Source organism: Chlamydotis macqueenii, chromosome 3 (genome assembly GCF_036417535.1).
Source record: "Chlamydotis macqueenii isolate bChlMac1 chromosome 3, bChlMac1.mat, whole genome shotgun sequence".
Taxonomy (NCBI): Eukaryota; Metazoa; Chordata; class Aves; order Otidiformes; family Otididae; genus Chlamydotis; species Chlamydotis macqueenii.
The window spans coordinates 73,917,249-73,933,140 of NC_141558.1; positions in this window are offsets into that span (position 1 = coordinate 73,917,249).

The following is a 15,892-nucleotide window of genomic DNA, read 5'->3' on the forward strand; positions in this document are numbered from 1 at the left end:
CAAATCTTTCCAACACTGATACCTATGGCAAAACTCCCTCTGACTTCCATGAGACAGGGATTTGGCCCATAAGAATTAGCGTCTGGGGAGCATGCATTGAAATAAATGGTGATTGTCAAAGCACATTGGAATTTAGAGCACATTTGTTGCAAAGATAGAAGCTCACAGGGGTATCTGATTGTCAGAGTCAATTTTATTTTCCGTACTGCACATATGCACATATTTGAACCTTGTCATGCTGCAAAGGGAAATACCTCATTAGATTTCACTAAGGTTTCTTCAAACTTGTTTATACACTACAGTCAATAAAGATATTTTTTTCTTTAATAAGTGAAATACTGGAATGGCCTGTTCTATCAGGAAATTGAAGGAAGTGCATTTATCCCTGGTAAAGATGAAGCTCTACTTTATAGGGTGCAGAAAGCCTGCAATGTATATTATTTTTCAAATAGTTGAAAGATTTATAGTGGTAAATAGATTCTTTTTCAGTCTCTTGATCATATTGTCTGCAACAAAGCAAACATTACAAATAAAAACAAGACTAAACCAAGAGCATTTCTACATTCTGTATTTTCAATTATGATTTTAACAGAAATGAATCACTTGTCCTTTTTTCATTTGGAAACAGTTTTGCTTCCCTTTTCCCCACTGGACATATAATTTTGATTTATAAACACAGCAATCTGGAGCAAAGAGAAGTTTTAAGCCCAGTACATACTCCTGCTGAGGCCTAGTTTATTTTGCTTAGAATTTTTATTTTTGTTTTTTTTTACATTTTCAGATAGATTTTAGCTTTCTAGTTTAGAGATTAAAAACGCTATTGCAGATGACATATTTTGCCCATTTCAAATTCACACAGGCCTAAGGTTTCATCTTGCACCCAAGGCCTCATTTTATAAACATGGTGAAGAGTTCTTCCAGTTAAAATGTGCTTTTAACTGGGATAAACCTGTCTCCCAATGTTAAGACTTATAAATCTTCTGCACGGTGCTATTTACAATCCAGCTACTGCATGCTTACTTTATTGACTATGAATGAATAAATCAGGTTTCCACATCACTCCATTCTCTTTGCTGATGTTTTGATTTGGTGTCTATCCAAAAGTCTCTGATCATAGACACATGATTATAAAACCATCTCTCGCACTGAAAACTATTTAAGAAACAAGCAATGGAATTAACTTCTTTTAGATATTGTTTTACACTGCACATTTGAACTTGGGGATATGGATGTACATTTTTCACAGGGCTCAGTTCTGCTGGGCAGAACACTCTGATAAGACTGCAGAAGCCAAGAAATTAAATGAGGCGGTTTTTCATCATTCACTACTTGGCCTGAGTTTCCACAACACAGAATCTATGTCTTTAGCTCAACTGAGTGGATGCAGGTGTCTCTATCCTTTAAAGATTTTTAAAATCCTTTAAAAGAGTTTGATAGGTTTATTTTGATAAAATTGAGATTTTTATTTTTTTTTTTATTGCACCACTCAGGTGGAATTTTGCAAAACCGTGAGAGGGAAAAGGATTGGCCATCAAAGCTTTACGCTAGGGTTTTTTTTTCCATTCACTGAGTATCTAGGAAATCCAGAAAAGTATTTTCATTTAGGACTTATGCTTGAAATTCAAAAATACCCTATAAAAGGCTGTGGGAGATCCCTGGAACTACTGGGAAACATTTTATATACTAGGATCAGAGACTGGCTTGGATCTCAGCAATAGCATCTGTTGTTCTTTTCTTTTCTCCCCATTACTTTCGGGAGAATAAAGAGACTGACGTAGCATTTCTAGATCAGGATCTAGTCCTTTCCTTTGAATTCTGGGTGCAATACGAAACTAGAGGGAGCCTGTAGAGCTCAGGCAGCATCATCTAGTGATGGAAATAACATGAGGACCAGCCTTGCAAGGCATTTGATCTCACAGGAAAAGAGCCCCTGAGAGCTGGGCATGATGGAATTCAAACTCTATGTGAAGCCTTTGCTCAGTTTCAAATCCAAAATCCAAATCTTATCCTACAGCTCATCCAGAGCTGTAAGGCCACTGCAGTGTGACCTTTGGCAATTCCCCTTGCAGGACAGGTATAACATGGTTTGTAAATTGAGCCTTATATAAGCACATTGTAATCAGAAGAGGACAAGTGTCCTTTTTAATTTTAGAGAACAGTAGATAGCTGAATGGTATGTGGGATATGCAGAGACCAGCAGATGAGCTGTCTTGAAAGATCTTGTTTTCATTACTCTTGATCTTGCAAAGATTTATGGTATCAGTATAGCCTACTCCAAACAACATGTCTTTTTGTTTATACTCAGCTAAGGCCTGTGCACCCAAAAAGATTGCATTACATTTCCTGAAAACAAATTCCTATATTTTATTATCTGGGATAGAGAAGTACCATGTTTGTCCACTTTATTCTTCAGATGATCCTCAATCTTATTCCAAAGGAATCAGATTTTTTGTGCACTGAAATATGTGCCTGGAAATTCTAGCTTAATTACATTAAGTTCTTCATAATATACTTGGAAAATAAATCTATTTCTGTATCAGTCACTGAAAGTCCAGGTGATATTTCAGTGCGCGCAGCTTGTTCGGGTCTCAATGGTAGCAGTTAAGGTGTCAAAGAATTTGATTGAATTCGCCATTTAATTTCAAAGTAAGAACCATTTAATGGGAATACAAGATTGACTAAAGCTGGTGTCACCGGTGATTTTATGCTCTCTGTCATTTCCCTTCTTTTCCTTTACTGGAAAAAAAAAACACATCTATTGGGATATTGTGCTGGTCAGCCCCTCAGTGCCACCCTTGTTAAGGGTTATATCTTCCTTCTGTGGTTTGACTGCTACCCATCTAACTCTAACCCTTTTCCTGAATTGCCTCAGTTAGGAGCACAGTTGCGCTATGGCGTCACTATGTAATTTGATGGTGGTTTAGTCAAAAGAGAAGTGAGGACAATTTCACTCACTTAAGATCTCAGTTGTCCTCTTTGTCTCTCCATGGGCTTTATAGGAAAGAGACAAGGTGCTTAGAGAAGCAGCATAAATCAGATTAATCTGGACCTCTGTTTTGTATTCAGTATTTTCCTGCAACAACTGTCAACAAACAGCACCCTGGCACCAATAATACAGTTAAGAAAAACTGAAAACTAAGCCAGAGAAAGTCCAGCAATTGTCCATTGTAGAGAAAAATCAGAAGATTCAAATTTTGAGGCAGATTATCTCTCTGGGACTATTTCAGATGGGAAAAATTACTCTGGAACAAGAGAACAGAATATTAAAATCCCAAAGAGCAGTAACAGACAAGACATTAGCTTAAACACCTCCTAAAAATAAAGAATGAGACTTTGTCCTGGAAAACACTAACATCAGCGTGTGACCTATCACAGATACAGGGAGATACAGTGCAGAAAGATAGTGAGGACACAAAAAGAGCAATGATACCACAAATAAAACAACAGTTACAAGGAAAGCTGAAGACAAATGGTAAGGGAGCAACAGCAACAAATGTTTTCCCTTAAGGTCATAAATGAAAACAGAAATCCTGATGCACAGGAGTTTTTCTGGAGAAATACATCTATATCAGAGCATGAAACACTAGTGGAACAAAAACAGAGCACAAAACCACAAAGAATAAAAGCAAAACAGCCTAACTTTCGCAAAGAGCATTAGGGGAAATACCCAGGTAGCTGGTGATGGGCTGTGGTTTCAGGGGCATCTGTCACATCTCTTCCCACCAAGACATGCTGGGTTCTGATGATGTCTTCATGACTTTCTGCCCAAGGGCATGGTAAGTAGCACAAGGTTTGGCCTGAGGTGGTGGTTGTGCCCAGGCAGCTGGGTCCCCTCACCAGTAAGCTGCAAGAGGTCATGAAGCAAGAGGTATCCTGACTGAGCTCAACCAGCACTGCACCGCACCTTACTAGTGAGCCAGTAAGTGAGGCTGGAGGGAGCCCAGCAGGATTTAGTGGCTCTGGCTCACAGGAGGATACCACAGTGGGCTTGGGGAGGACCTGGTCTGAGATCACTGGTGATGAGGAGAAGCCCTATGGGAGACATACTGTACACATGCTGATGCTCTCCCTCAGACATCTGTAACCGCCCATCATGAAGGAGCTGAAGGGACCTTGGTTCTCATCCACAGTGTCTGCTTCTGTATCCCTGTGATGCAGCTTTCTTGAGCACGTCGTGAAGCTCACAATACATTGTGTCATGGTTTATGTGATGACATAAATGCATGGTTTATGTGCAGGCATGGTCCCCACAGACCATAGATGACTAAAATTTAAGATCCCTGCAATTTTCACTTTCGTTGCAGAGTTTTTTTTGTCAAGTGCAACACAACTCCCTCTTAATAGGGCAGTGCTATTTAGGCAAGGAGAGACAAATAGCATCCTCTCCAAAATCAGCTACCTTTAGTTCTCTAATCAATTAGAGGGGGGAAAAAAAAAAAAAAAAAAAAGCATTCTCCTATCTTCCTACCATTATTAGAGCAGGCTAACTCTTCCCTTCCCTGTCTCCCCCCACCCACAACCACTGCCAGCCCATCCTCTCCAAGGAGCATGATCTGTTGGAGTATTGCTGGACCCCTGTGTGCTGCATCTTGGGCCATGAGGTGCCCCTTGGAAGTCATAACAGTTGTATAGTAAGTGCCAGAGCAAAGCCTATGCTCAAGTGAACACTAATATGTTATCTTATCCTAGCAGACAAGCAAACGGCTGGCAGCTGTGGAGTAAGCGCATCCACAACCCTGACTTTCCACATGGATGTCTGTTCTTTATTTTACCTCTAGAACGTCCACATTTGATCTCTGCTCAGGAAAAATGCAGTGAAAAGTGCTTTCTCAGACCAACTCCCTTTCAAGACTGACATTATCAGTTTGGAATATTCACAGGGTTATTGGGTGTCCGGAAGAGGGAATGGCTGGGATCTGAGTGTACTGTTCAAGCCTAATCCAAACACCTCCCCAGATTTAGCTCAGCCTATCAGGAAAGGTAATTTAGCACCTGGGGAAGATAGGGTTTGGAGCCTGCACTTGGCACGCTAGCCAGCCACCTCTGAATGGACCTTCCAGATGAGATATTCTGTCACAAAAAAAAAAGTTCATGGAGGTGTTAAGTGCAAAAGCATTCCTGAACCAATAGCAAGTAAAAAAAAAAAAATCACACTTTTGCCAGGAAAGAATAGTTTTCTGTGTGTTTTTCAAAATGTTGTTTGCATAAATAGCCTGGAAAGAAGGAAAAGAGGGAAAAAAATGCCGCTGTGATTTTCACAGTTCTTATAAACATGGTGCATATGCAGAAGAGCTCTGGAAACCGTCTGGTTGTGTAGTCAGTGTAGTGCACACTTTGCTGGGCTATAGACATACCTATTGAGTACAGGAGGCTAACAGAGCTTTATGCTATACAGTCTGACTGATTGTTAACAGAAATGAGGGTATACGCATTTGTGTGCATGTGTGTGTGTGTTTGGATGGTTGAAAGCTACAGTGGATACAATTTTAATGGATCTAAGGGACTTAGGAGCCCGTGTTCCTTTTTTATAAGTGACTCCTTGTTGGGGATTCAACACAACGTCATGGCAACACCATAAGAAGTTGCCACTCCTCAACCAAAGCACTGTAAGTACCTTTGAACGCTTGAGCTGAGAGCTCACCCTACTCAGATAGTGTAGCTCTAACCTCAGGATAGCCCCATCACCGTTGCAATGCACAGACACCAAGCACAGACAGCTTGTCAAGGGATGGGTGGTAAATTGTGATGCTGCCATAACTCAGCTCTGTATGCCAGTACATAGGGTCCTGCTTTGGTTCCACATGCATTTTTTAACAGGACTCCTAAATTACTTGGATAACTTAAATGTTTTCTGCCTATTTGGGGAAAAGGAAGATAGAAAAGCTGAATGCTCACAGTTTGAATCAACAAGAGAGCTGACCACGTGAAACATTATAGGACTATTATTGTGGGTTTCCAATTGCAGAACCAGGAATAAAACTGACACAAGATATAATCAAAGAAGACATGAAGGACTGGAAAAGAAATAATGCTAGTCAACATTGGTTTATGAACAATCAGTCTCCTTGGACTGATCTGATTTCATCTGGTGAGATTATAAACTTGCTTGATAAAAGTGACTGCATAAATGTAACAGACGTTTTAAGGCTTTTGACTACACGACATTAAGACTTTCAAAAATTACACAATATAATACAGCATATGATGTACAGAATGGTGTAAAGAGCCAACTAAGCATCATGGCCCAAAAAGCAGTTATCATTTTATGGGCATGGGCAGGGAGGCTAGGTGCTCTAAACTTCTCTTTGGATTAGTCAGGAGAAATGCCTGACTGCAGAAATCTTTGTTTTTCAGGAAAAAGAACTAGCTTATAGACGCGTGTACAATCTGTTTAATATCTACAAAAAATGTTACTCACCCAGCCCCAAACTAATTCACCTACAATGGCAATTAAACTCTCCTTTGGATATTTCCAAATTAACTATTTTGGGGAGACATTGAAGAGACTCAGTTTCAGTCTGGGGAGAGGAGACATTGAAGAGACTCAAAGATTCAGTTTCTTGGATTAAAAAAAAAAGGAAAAGACTTGCTAGTTTGAGGAATAAGCATTAAAGAACACAAATTGGTTTGGGTTTGACTCTTACAGCTGTTCTTCCTTAAATCTGAACTTCCCGAATTCAAATGCCAATAGCTTTTGAAAATCATTTTGCAAAAATATGTCTCCCTTGCCATTATACCATTGTACTAATGCTCCCTAGATTTCCTCCAGTGTTTCACAGTAAGCAGACTTCTCAGTTTAATATACTCTCACTAAACACCTTGAAGTAGATCTCCATTTAACAGTTTTACATAACCTGTGAATCATGCACTTCTTTCATTGTTTTTGTTATTAATTAGAATGCAAACAAAATTGAAATCTTTTTAGGGGGTGAGGAGAGCAAGAGGCGCCTTGTGTTTTTATATTAAGATTGTAAGAGGTCCCTCCCATAGGAGAAAATAGACCACATCACCATTGCGAAATCTGCTGAGAATAATGAGTATAAACTAAAGTGAAAGAGCACTGAGTCTTTCTACCAGACATAGTGTAGCAAACCAAAACCAGCAATTTAAAAAAAAAAAAAAACAATTTTTCCCAAGAAAGTGATTTCTTTTTCTGAAACTATTTTATTCATTATTTCTGTAGCAGAAATACTGGCTTTGTAATCTATTATGTTAGTGTAACACAGATTAAATTTAATTTATTAGTTAATATACCTCCTTAATGTTGTGCATTTCAGTACATCTTTAACCAGATTTTGTTATTTTAAGCTAAAACCAGGAAATCTGTGGAAAGATGAAAATAATTACAGATAACTGAAAAAGTAGCTGTGTAAAAGTCTTGCTTTGTAGCTTAAATTTTAGACAGAGTGCATGTTTTATATAAATGTTCAGGGGGAGGACAAAACCAGTGCTGGTTGTAATGTAACGTGGCACAGAGCTTGTTCAAATCCAGTGATCAGGGAGATTGTACTTGATCACTAGGAGCATGGAAGGTCAGTGGCTGGCTGGTGGGCCAAGAATTGAGCAGCAGTCCAGGGTGCCAATGGGGTAATTCTGCACTTGACTGATACAAGGGCCTGGGAGTATAACAGGGTAGTTTTTAGATTCAAGTTTGCATTCCTGGGGAGAAAGGAGGGGACTGAATTGCTGTTACATATCCAAAACCATCGGTTTGCCCTAAGCATTTGAATGACATACCACCGTTTGTTATCAACCTTACAGTCTCTTCCACTGAGCATTAAGCTGATTAAGACCCTTTCTTTCAAGAAACCTCTCCTTCTCTGCCCTACTTTACAACACGAACAGTCTCAGGCACTGTGCTGAGCCCCGTCACGCAATACCTCAAAGAAGAATTTAGCAAATGTGCTTGGTTCAGCAGCGTAACCTCACATCTCCTCGCTGATGTCCGTGGCACAGCCATGGCACCCTCACACTAGCTTTCAATATTAGAGCCAAATCTTCCTCTGTGTAACTGCTGCTGGAGATTTAAAGTGTTTCTGCTTTCCCTCTCACATCCCTATGAGCTAACCACATACTCTTGCTACTGCTGTTCTGTAACTGCCTTGAAAAGAAAACAAAATAGAAAAAAAAATGGAGCAGAAATCCCCTAACTAATTTTATCAGCTAGAGAGCTGGCAAGCAGAAGTGTATGTGTTGTAGAACCGAAACAGGTGTGGTTTGAGCATTTTCCACATTTGGTCTTGGCAAAAATATGAACAGAGTGTATTAATTCCTCCACACTGATAATTGGAGCATGGAATCTGTTATCTGAAATAAAAATTCTTGCAGAATTCCTCACATACTTAAATGGACAAGAAAAACTGATAATGATGTTTTTCTTTCTTTTTTTTTTTTAATTAGGAACCTTTCTAAATGCACCACTTTGTGTGTGAATTTTATTGAGGGATTTTTTTTGTTTGTTTTGTGTACTTTACATGTGAAAATATCCCTGTCCCTCTCTTAAACAATGAGCTGGATCTCATGGCTCTGTCTCATACAAATACCCTGCTGAAAGGTTTGCATTTCTGTGTGCATGTGCGCGGCCTCTGTGCTTGCGTACCTCCCTATAACATGTACGATGCAACCAGGTTTGGTACACTTGCACCGTAAGAATAACCTATTGCCACCAACATCTCTCCACAAATGTAAGAAACCATTTATAAACCATCTTCTGCAGTCAAAGGTGACTGATAAGGCTTGGTAGGTAAGCCAAGCAACACAATATCACATTGCCGGGTTGCTTGGTCGGGTCATCTTCTGTGCCGTCTTTTCTGGCATTGCATAGTGCTGAGCGCTGCACACAGCGGAGACTTTGATGCCCCTGACTTTGGGAGGGAGTGCAGCTGGAAGGGCACTGACAGCACAAGATTTAAGACACAAAGTGAATGAAGGCCGATTCTCTCTTCCTCTTGTTCTGCACTTCCTCCACTCTGTGCAAACCTCCCGTAATCATCCTAACCCTAGGGAGATAAAAAAACCCTGTCAAGAAAATTAAAGCTACCCTTGTGCCTGCAGTATCTATGCTACCTGCAGATGGTATAGATGTTATGCTACAGAGTGTGATGATGGTATCCCACATGTTTCTGCTCAGTGGAGAACACAAGTTACTTCTTTTCTCAAACTCCTCTGAAGACCCTCTCAAGACTCATTGCTTCCACAATGGAGAGAGTAATTTGGCCAACTAATAAATGATTGATAATCCTCACAAGCACGCCTGCAGCAGTGCAGTATAAGTGAAGCAGTCACTGGAAAACATGTAGTCAGCTCTCAGAGCCGGAATTCAACTTTCCCCTTACACGTCCTAGCCCTTTGGCCTCTAGCTCAGCCTAACTCCCACACTCTCACTGTCACAACAAACCTCAACATTTTATTGAGGTTGTTCTTGAGGTCTATAAGAGGCACAGTTTTGTGTCTTATCCAGAGGAGGAAACCACTCCGTAGGAGGTCCCCTAGTCTGTTTGAGTGCTCTGCACACTGGCTAGAAGAGCAGGACACTTGTTTAGACTGTGTTTTAGAAGAAGAAAAGATGGCCCATTTCTCTTATGAAAGACAAGGTTTGCTACTGGATTTCAGACACTGATTCCCAAACGGACAGATGGCCTCTGTGCTATGCCAAGTGACACATCAAGGTTTCTTCTCTACGGTCTGTGTGTGGCCTTTCACCAAATCTGGGGCTTTAGGGCTCACAGAAACCAGTCAAAGCAGCAGGATGTTCATAGATTTATAGATACTCAAGAAACACAGTTCTTCAGACCTAAACTATGTTTCAGTGGTTTCTTCCTCTTACATTTTTCTGTAAGGAGAAATAGTACAACAGTAGTAAATTACCTTTGGGGTTTGGGTTATAGGGTTTTTTTCCTATTTCATTAGTTATTCTTTGGTAAATAAGACTGGAGCAACCAGCACAAGAAGGACATGGACCAGTTGGAGAAGGTCCAGAGGAGGGCCACGAAGATGATAAAAGGGCTGGAGCACCTCTCTTATGAGGACAGGCTGAGAGAGTTGGGGCTGTTCAGCCTGCAGAAGAGGAGGCTCCGGGGAGACCTGACAGCGGTCTTCCAGTACCTCAAGGGGGCCTACAAGAAAGATGGGGAAAGGCTGTTTAATAGGGCCTGTTGCGATAGGACGAGAGGTAATGGTTTTAAAATAGAGGGAGGTAGATTTAGATTAGAAATTAGGAAAAAATTTTTTACGATGCAAGTTATAGAACACTGGAACAGGTTGCCCAGAAAGGTGGTGGAGGCCCCATCTCTGAAACATTCAAGGCCAGGCTGGATGAGGCTCTGAGCAACCTGACCTAGTGAGGGATGTCCCTGCTCCTTGCAGGGGGGTTGGACTAGATGACCTTTGAAGGTCCCTTCCAACCCTAACCATTCTATGATTCTATGATTCTATGACTGTATAGTTTAAATAGTCAAATAGAAGTTTATACTCAACACTATGTTTATCCCAACCTGAAGTCTGAATATTTGAGACATGGGTTTTGTACTCCAATGCATGCCATGACTCTAAGTGCTCTATATACATTACATTTCCACCCTATTTGAGATCAGCTCATTTCTGGAGTTCCTGAAATCCTCACATTACAGCTCTCATTCTCAGCACTATCATTCATTGTTACCTAAGTTTGAGGGCTGGACTTAGTTCCTCTTAGGCCTTCAACATCTTAATGTCTTCTGTGTAGTTTGGTTAATTTAATGCTCTTTAGTTTTGCCTTCAGGTTTACATTGATTTGACTGTACGTGCTTTGGTTACATTTTCTGGTGGCATTCTTCTCCTCACTGGCTGAATTCACCTCTGTCGACACAACAATGCCCATCAATCACTTATACCCAAACTCGGCTTCTTGGTAGCAAGTGCCATAGGAAAAGCCAACGGTAAACAAGGAGAATTCTCAATGAAAAGCTAGACCACGTTTATTTCTGCACGTACAGGCTTCAGTAACCTTTTTCATTCATTGGCCAAACAGAATACACTGGAAAGCCCATAATCCATAGATGGCCAAAGGATATGGGCTTATTCAAAGGCAGCGCTCAGGAAGGGTGGGGTAATGCCAAAGGCCTAACGTAGTGCTTTACAGCTATGAAATCCCAGCAGTTTTTGCCAGCTGTAGCAGGACTCCACTGTGTGGGCGCCAAGCCGCGGGGCCACACACAGGCTCCGTGGCTCAGCACCCACACAGCCAACGGGTTTTTTTTTAAAAAGTGAAGAAAAAAAAAAATGCTGAATCAGACTCTCAGAGCATAACCAAAAAACATGCACATAAACTATAATTTTTATTATAAAAACTCTGGTTGGGAACAGAGATATTGTAGAAAAGCTGGAGAGGAGGGGAAATGTTCCTGGTGTTAAAAGCAGGCTAGAGTTCATGGCGTTTGACCACAATAGTTTTCTTGGCTGCTATGGTTCAATGACTGATTTAAGAGGGTTTAAGGTTAATAAACCATGGTTGCATGTTATTATCTGTGCAGTCCTTGCACTCTCGCTAGCAATGCCATTTATTCATAGATTTATGATGATCACCATAGTAGCATAAAAGGTTATGCGTTTTTTAGGAACATTTGCTGGTGGAGGGAAAAAAATGGGGGGAGAAGGAAGAGAGAGAGACTTGATCTTCTAATCCGTAGTGCTACTACATCCAGACCATAAAAGACATCGGTCCATAGCCTGCCCCAAAACGTAGAATGCACCAAAAAAAAAAACCTAACCCAAAACTCCTCCTTACATAACCGGTATGACTATAAGATATATATTCAAATGTATCAAAAAGCATTGCTGATCAATGTGATTGACTGATGGGTGGGTCATAAAAAGCACAGGCAAGTAGAAGAAGAAATAGCAAAATTAAAATGTTGTCCCTTGACAAAAGACGTAGCTTTGCCTTTAATAGATTACACTAATTTTTTTTTTTTTAAGAGAAAAAAATAGTAGGGTGGTTTTTTTTTCTTTTTCTTTTAGTCTTTCATTGCCTCAAGACTTTAAAACCATACTATAAAAGCTGAAGGATATTAGTCTGTCATAAAAAGCTTAACACATGATGATATAAATGACAGGAAAATGATCTACAACAGTGTTAAACCACAGAATAATTATTAATTATTAAAGCCTCAGCTCCAAAATATTCTAAAGGATTTTTCCTGCTTTCTGTTAGGTCAGGAAGAGAAAAAGTAAGAAAGAAAGAAAAGCCTATAGTCCGTTTCCAGTCTCTCATGCTTTCTGAGTTGAACTCTGCATACAAATCTATATTTGTAAGACACCCTCATCTACCAGTTAATCAAAGCCCTGGAAATTCAAGGAAACCTGTGTTTATGGAAATCTGGCATTTCTGTAAAGTTTTGAATGAGAGCTAAATAGAGCAGTTCATCTCATTGAAACTAATGGCTTCTGCCAAGTGGTTTTGCAGTGCTGGGTCTTCTGGCACAGTCAGCATTTAGGAATTCATTTATGAGCTGGGTTAGCTGGAGACTCTGGAATTCAAATTTATGTCTAAGACTTAGTGGTTTATTCCTGATAGGTCTCTGTAAAGAAATTGTAATCAATTTACCAAACTCGGACTTTGTAATATGCAGAATAGAAAGCTCGCCTTTTTTTTTCATGATTTAAGGCTTGGGATGTTTTTTTTCTTTCCCCAGTGGACAATTGCAAACTGTACACACGTACATTGTGTAATTGAAGGGGGCTTTTTAATCACCCATTCATACTTGCTTTTGAAAAAGCTTTGTCCTTGTGCTCTTGACTTGACTTCCTACGGGCCTGATCCTGCTCCCACTGAAAGTGCTCACATTTTCCTTCGAGGGAACAGAATCTTATTTCAGATGAAGTCACAGTTGCACATAAGAAGCAGAGAAAAGTGTGGCTTGTCACGCGAACTGATTTTATTTCAATCAGTATTTGCATGAACACGCAGTCAGGCTCTATTAAGTACTTGTTTGATTTGCTTAAAAAATATGTGTCTCCAGGAGCTGGCCAGCATATTTGAATATTGGCTTTTTTTCTGAGTCATAAAAACCTAGACATTTTTAGCAAGCAATGAACAAGAATTGCTCTGCCCTTTCAATGCAACTATAAATTTGCTCCTTTTTTCCCCTTTTAGAACTCCTTTGAAGAACTCATTGAATAAATTAACAACTTGGAAAGCTGCCTGCCGTTTTTGTTGGCTTTGAGTTTCAGGGAGTTGCTTGGTAAACAAAAGTCAATGGATTCAAACAGTAACAAAGTAATTTAAATGATTAATCAAGTGTTAAAACTAGCTTAACCTCTCCTGTTTTACAAACTCTATATCACCCTCACAAAACTAATAGAGGAATAAGACACTCGTCTGGAAATCTCATCTGAAATATTAGATTGAGAATCAAAAATTCAGCCAAGCAGTGTGGTTTGTAGGGATATCCTGGCGGATAATAAATTGCATTAATCTTACTTAAATTTTCCATCTAAATCATGTCTTGAGACCATATTGCACTGAGGGGAATGTGCCTAGCTTTGAATGCATTGTGCTACTGAAAAGGTTATTAAAAGGGGAAAAAAACCAGATAATTACTTTTCTTGTTTTTCTTCTGACTACTTTTTCCAATATTGAGGAATCTATGTTAAATATTCTGGCACCTAATGAAGAAAGTCTGCTTTCTCCTGCCAGTGCCTGTGTTTTCTAATAGAAGATAAGAAATTCACATACTCAGAACACTTGAGGCTTTTTTTTTTTTTCTGGCCAGAAATTGTATGTGTGGACAAAAATAACCCCAGAGTTTTCCCAGCATCGTCAGAGCTAAGTATTTTCCTCATCTTGCTCATTCAGAAGAATTTCACTTTTCCAGCTACACAGATTATGAAAACAATATCGGAAAAGCTCCCCTGGGTTTTTCATCGACTTGTGAATCTGAAAGAAGTCCAAAGGTTATGAAGATCTGCTCATCTTTTCTGCTTCTGTCTGCCATCTACCACACCAGTGTCATTTCCTAAATCTTAAATGAAATAAAATACATTACTGTGAAAGGAAGATTTGCTTAAAAACACAACCCTTTGGAAACTGGGAGTGGTGCTGTCAGCCGTGCCAGTGGATGGGAAGTGGAGCTCCACAGGCAGGAGGATCACTCCACTTAGTGGGTTTGTCCTCGAAGCTGATGAAGGAGACGACACTGATGTCCCGAGTGTGCAAGGGCACATGCCCAGATCAGGGCTGTGATGGGCAGGAGCAAGCCTGGGGCTCCCACTCAGCGCAAGTAAGAGGTGAGGGGTGATGTCAGCGTGGCAACAAGGAAACCGAGCCAGCTCGTTTCTAAGGAGGGTTGCTTACACTGGGCTTTGGTGTTTGCCTGAGGTTCTTACTCAGATAAAGGATCAGTAAGTACAAATTGGGAAGAAACTGCTGCCACTTGGCACCAGAAAAGCCACAGATGTGTCGTTGGTGCAGGACACAGTCATGGTCGTGTCCTGCACTATCTGGGGAGGTGGGAGGGGAAAGAGAGGTGACAGAAGAAATAAGTCTGCAGAAATCAGCACAATGGGGTCTGAGGTGCTGGTTAGAAGAGGCAGCAGTGTGGCTGTCGCCAGAGCTGTCCACAGAAAGATGTGATTGTCACCAAACACATCAGCAACCACATCATTCAGGGCTGAGAGGAGGATCATTTCCGAAGAATGTTACACAATATTATGCAATGTCATGCTAATGAACAATTTTGTTCTCTTCCTATGAAGATTTGGTCTTGGAAGCCCTGAAAAGTTTTCAGCAGCTTCTGTCAGTATTTCATCACCAATCCCAAGTCTGTGGGAACAGACATGCACTGGGCTGGTCTGACATGAGAGTGAGAAATGGTCCCTCCGATGCCTCAGGACCAACCTGGCAGCATACCTGACATGTACAGTCAAATAGGGGCTGGAGAGGACAGAAACATTTTGGCTCTCTCTACCCATGCCCATGCCCAGCTCCTCCCAGCCACAGTCCTGAAGCCCTGGGCTAACCCGCAGTCCTGCAGCCCTGGGCAAACCCACTGTGCAAGAAAGGGGCAGAGTTAGTTCCTCCTGAAAATACGATGCCTGTTGCATGTCCCACGATGGTATCTGAGGAGCTTGCCTGCTTTCGCAAATGCTGTTGATTCTGCAAGCTCTGTGTTTGTCACGGCAAAGGACGTGCTGACTTTTCAAAACCCGGCAAGAAGGACTGTCCCAAAATATGTTTTTTCACTCTTTTTGCAGCATCAAAAGCTCGAGTATGTCAGATCTATTTTCCATGCAAATTGTTTTTGCACAACTAGGAAAATACTGAACAAGCAAATTCTTCTTGGGAAACAAATTCCCATTAAAATCAATGAGGCAAGCTTCCCACTTGTTTCTATGGCATTTTGTTATATATTAAACAGCCTTATGAAAAGAAAATATTCCAGTTGCATTTAGAAGCATCAACACTTTAATATGCTGCTGCTAAATCACAAATCAAGCATTAAAATGAGTCATCTGAGCTCGAAGTTTGTACATTTCCTGACACAATTGTTGCAATCATCTCCAAACTGACTTTTTAAACTCCGATAAACCAAAATTAAAGTTATGCTTCAGAGGTAATAAATACTTTCAAGGCACCTGAAGAGTCTTAATTCTTACCTGAAGTCCAGACACACAGAAGGGGAAAAAGGGAGGCAATTTAAAAAAAACAATGAAGCTTTTAAAAATCAGTTCATTCTCATTTAAGGTCATAAACTTTGAAATAGCAGTCTGACTTGATTTCAGGAGAGGATTAATGTTGCCTGGGTGGTTTTGCTCTTTTTTTCCCTTAATATATTTGCATTTGTTGTGCCTGCAGCCTTAACTGGGGTTTATAACGTTTGAGTTGAGGTAACTATATGACCATGTTGGGCTTTTT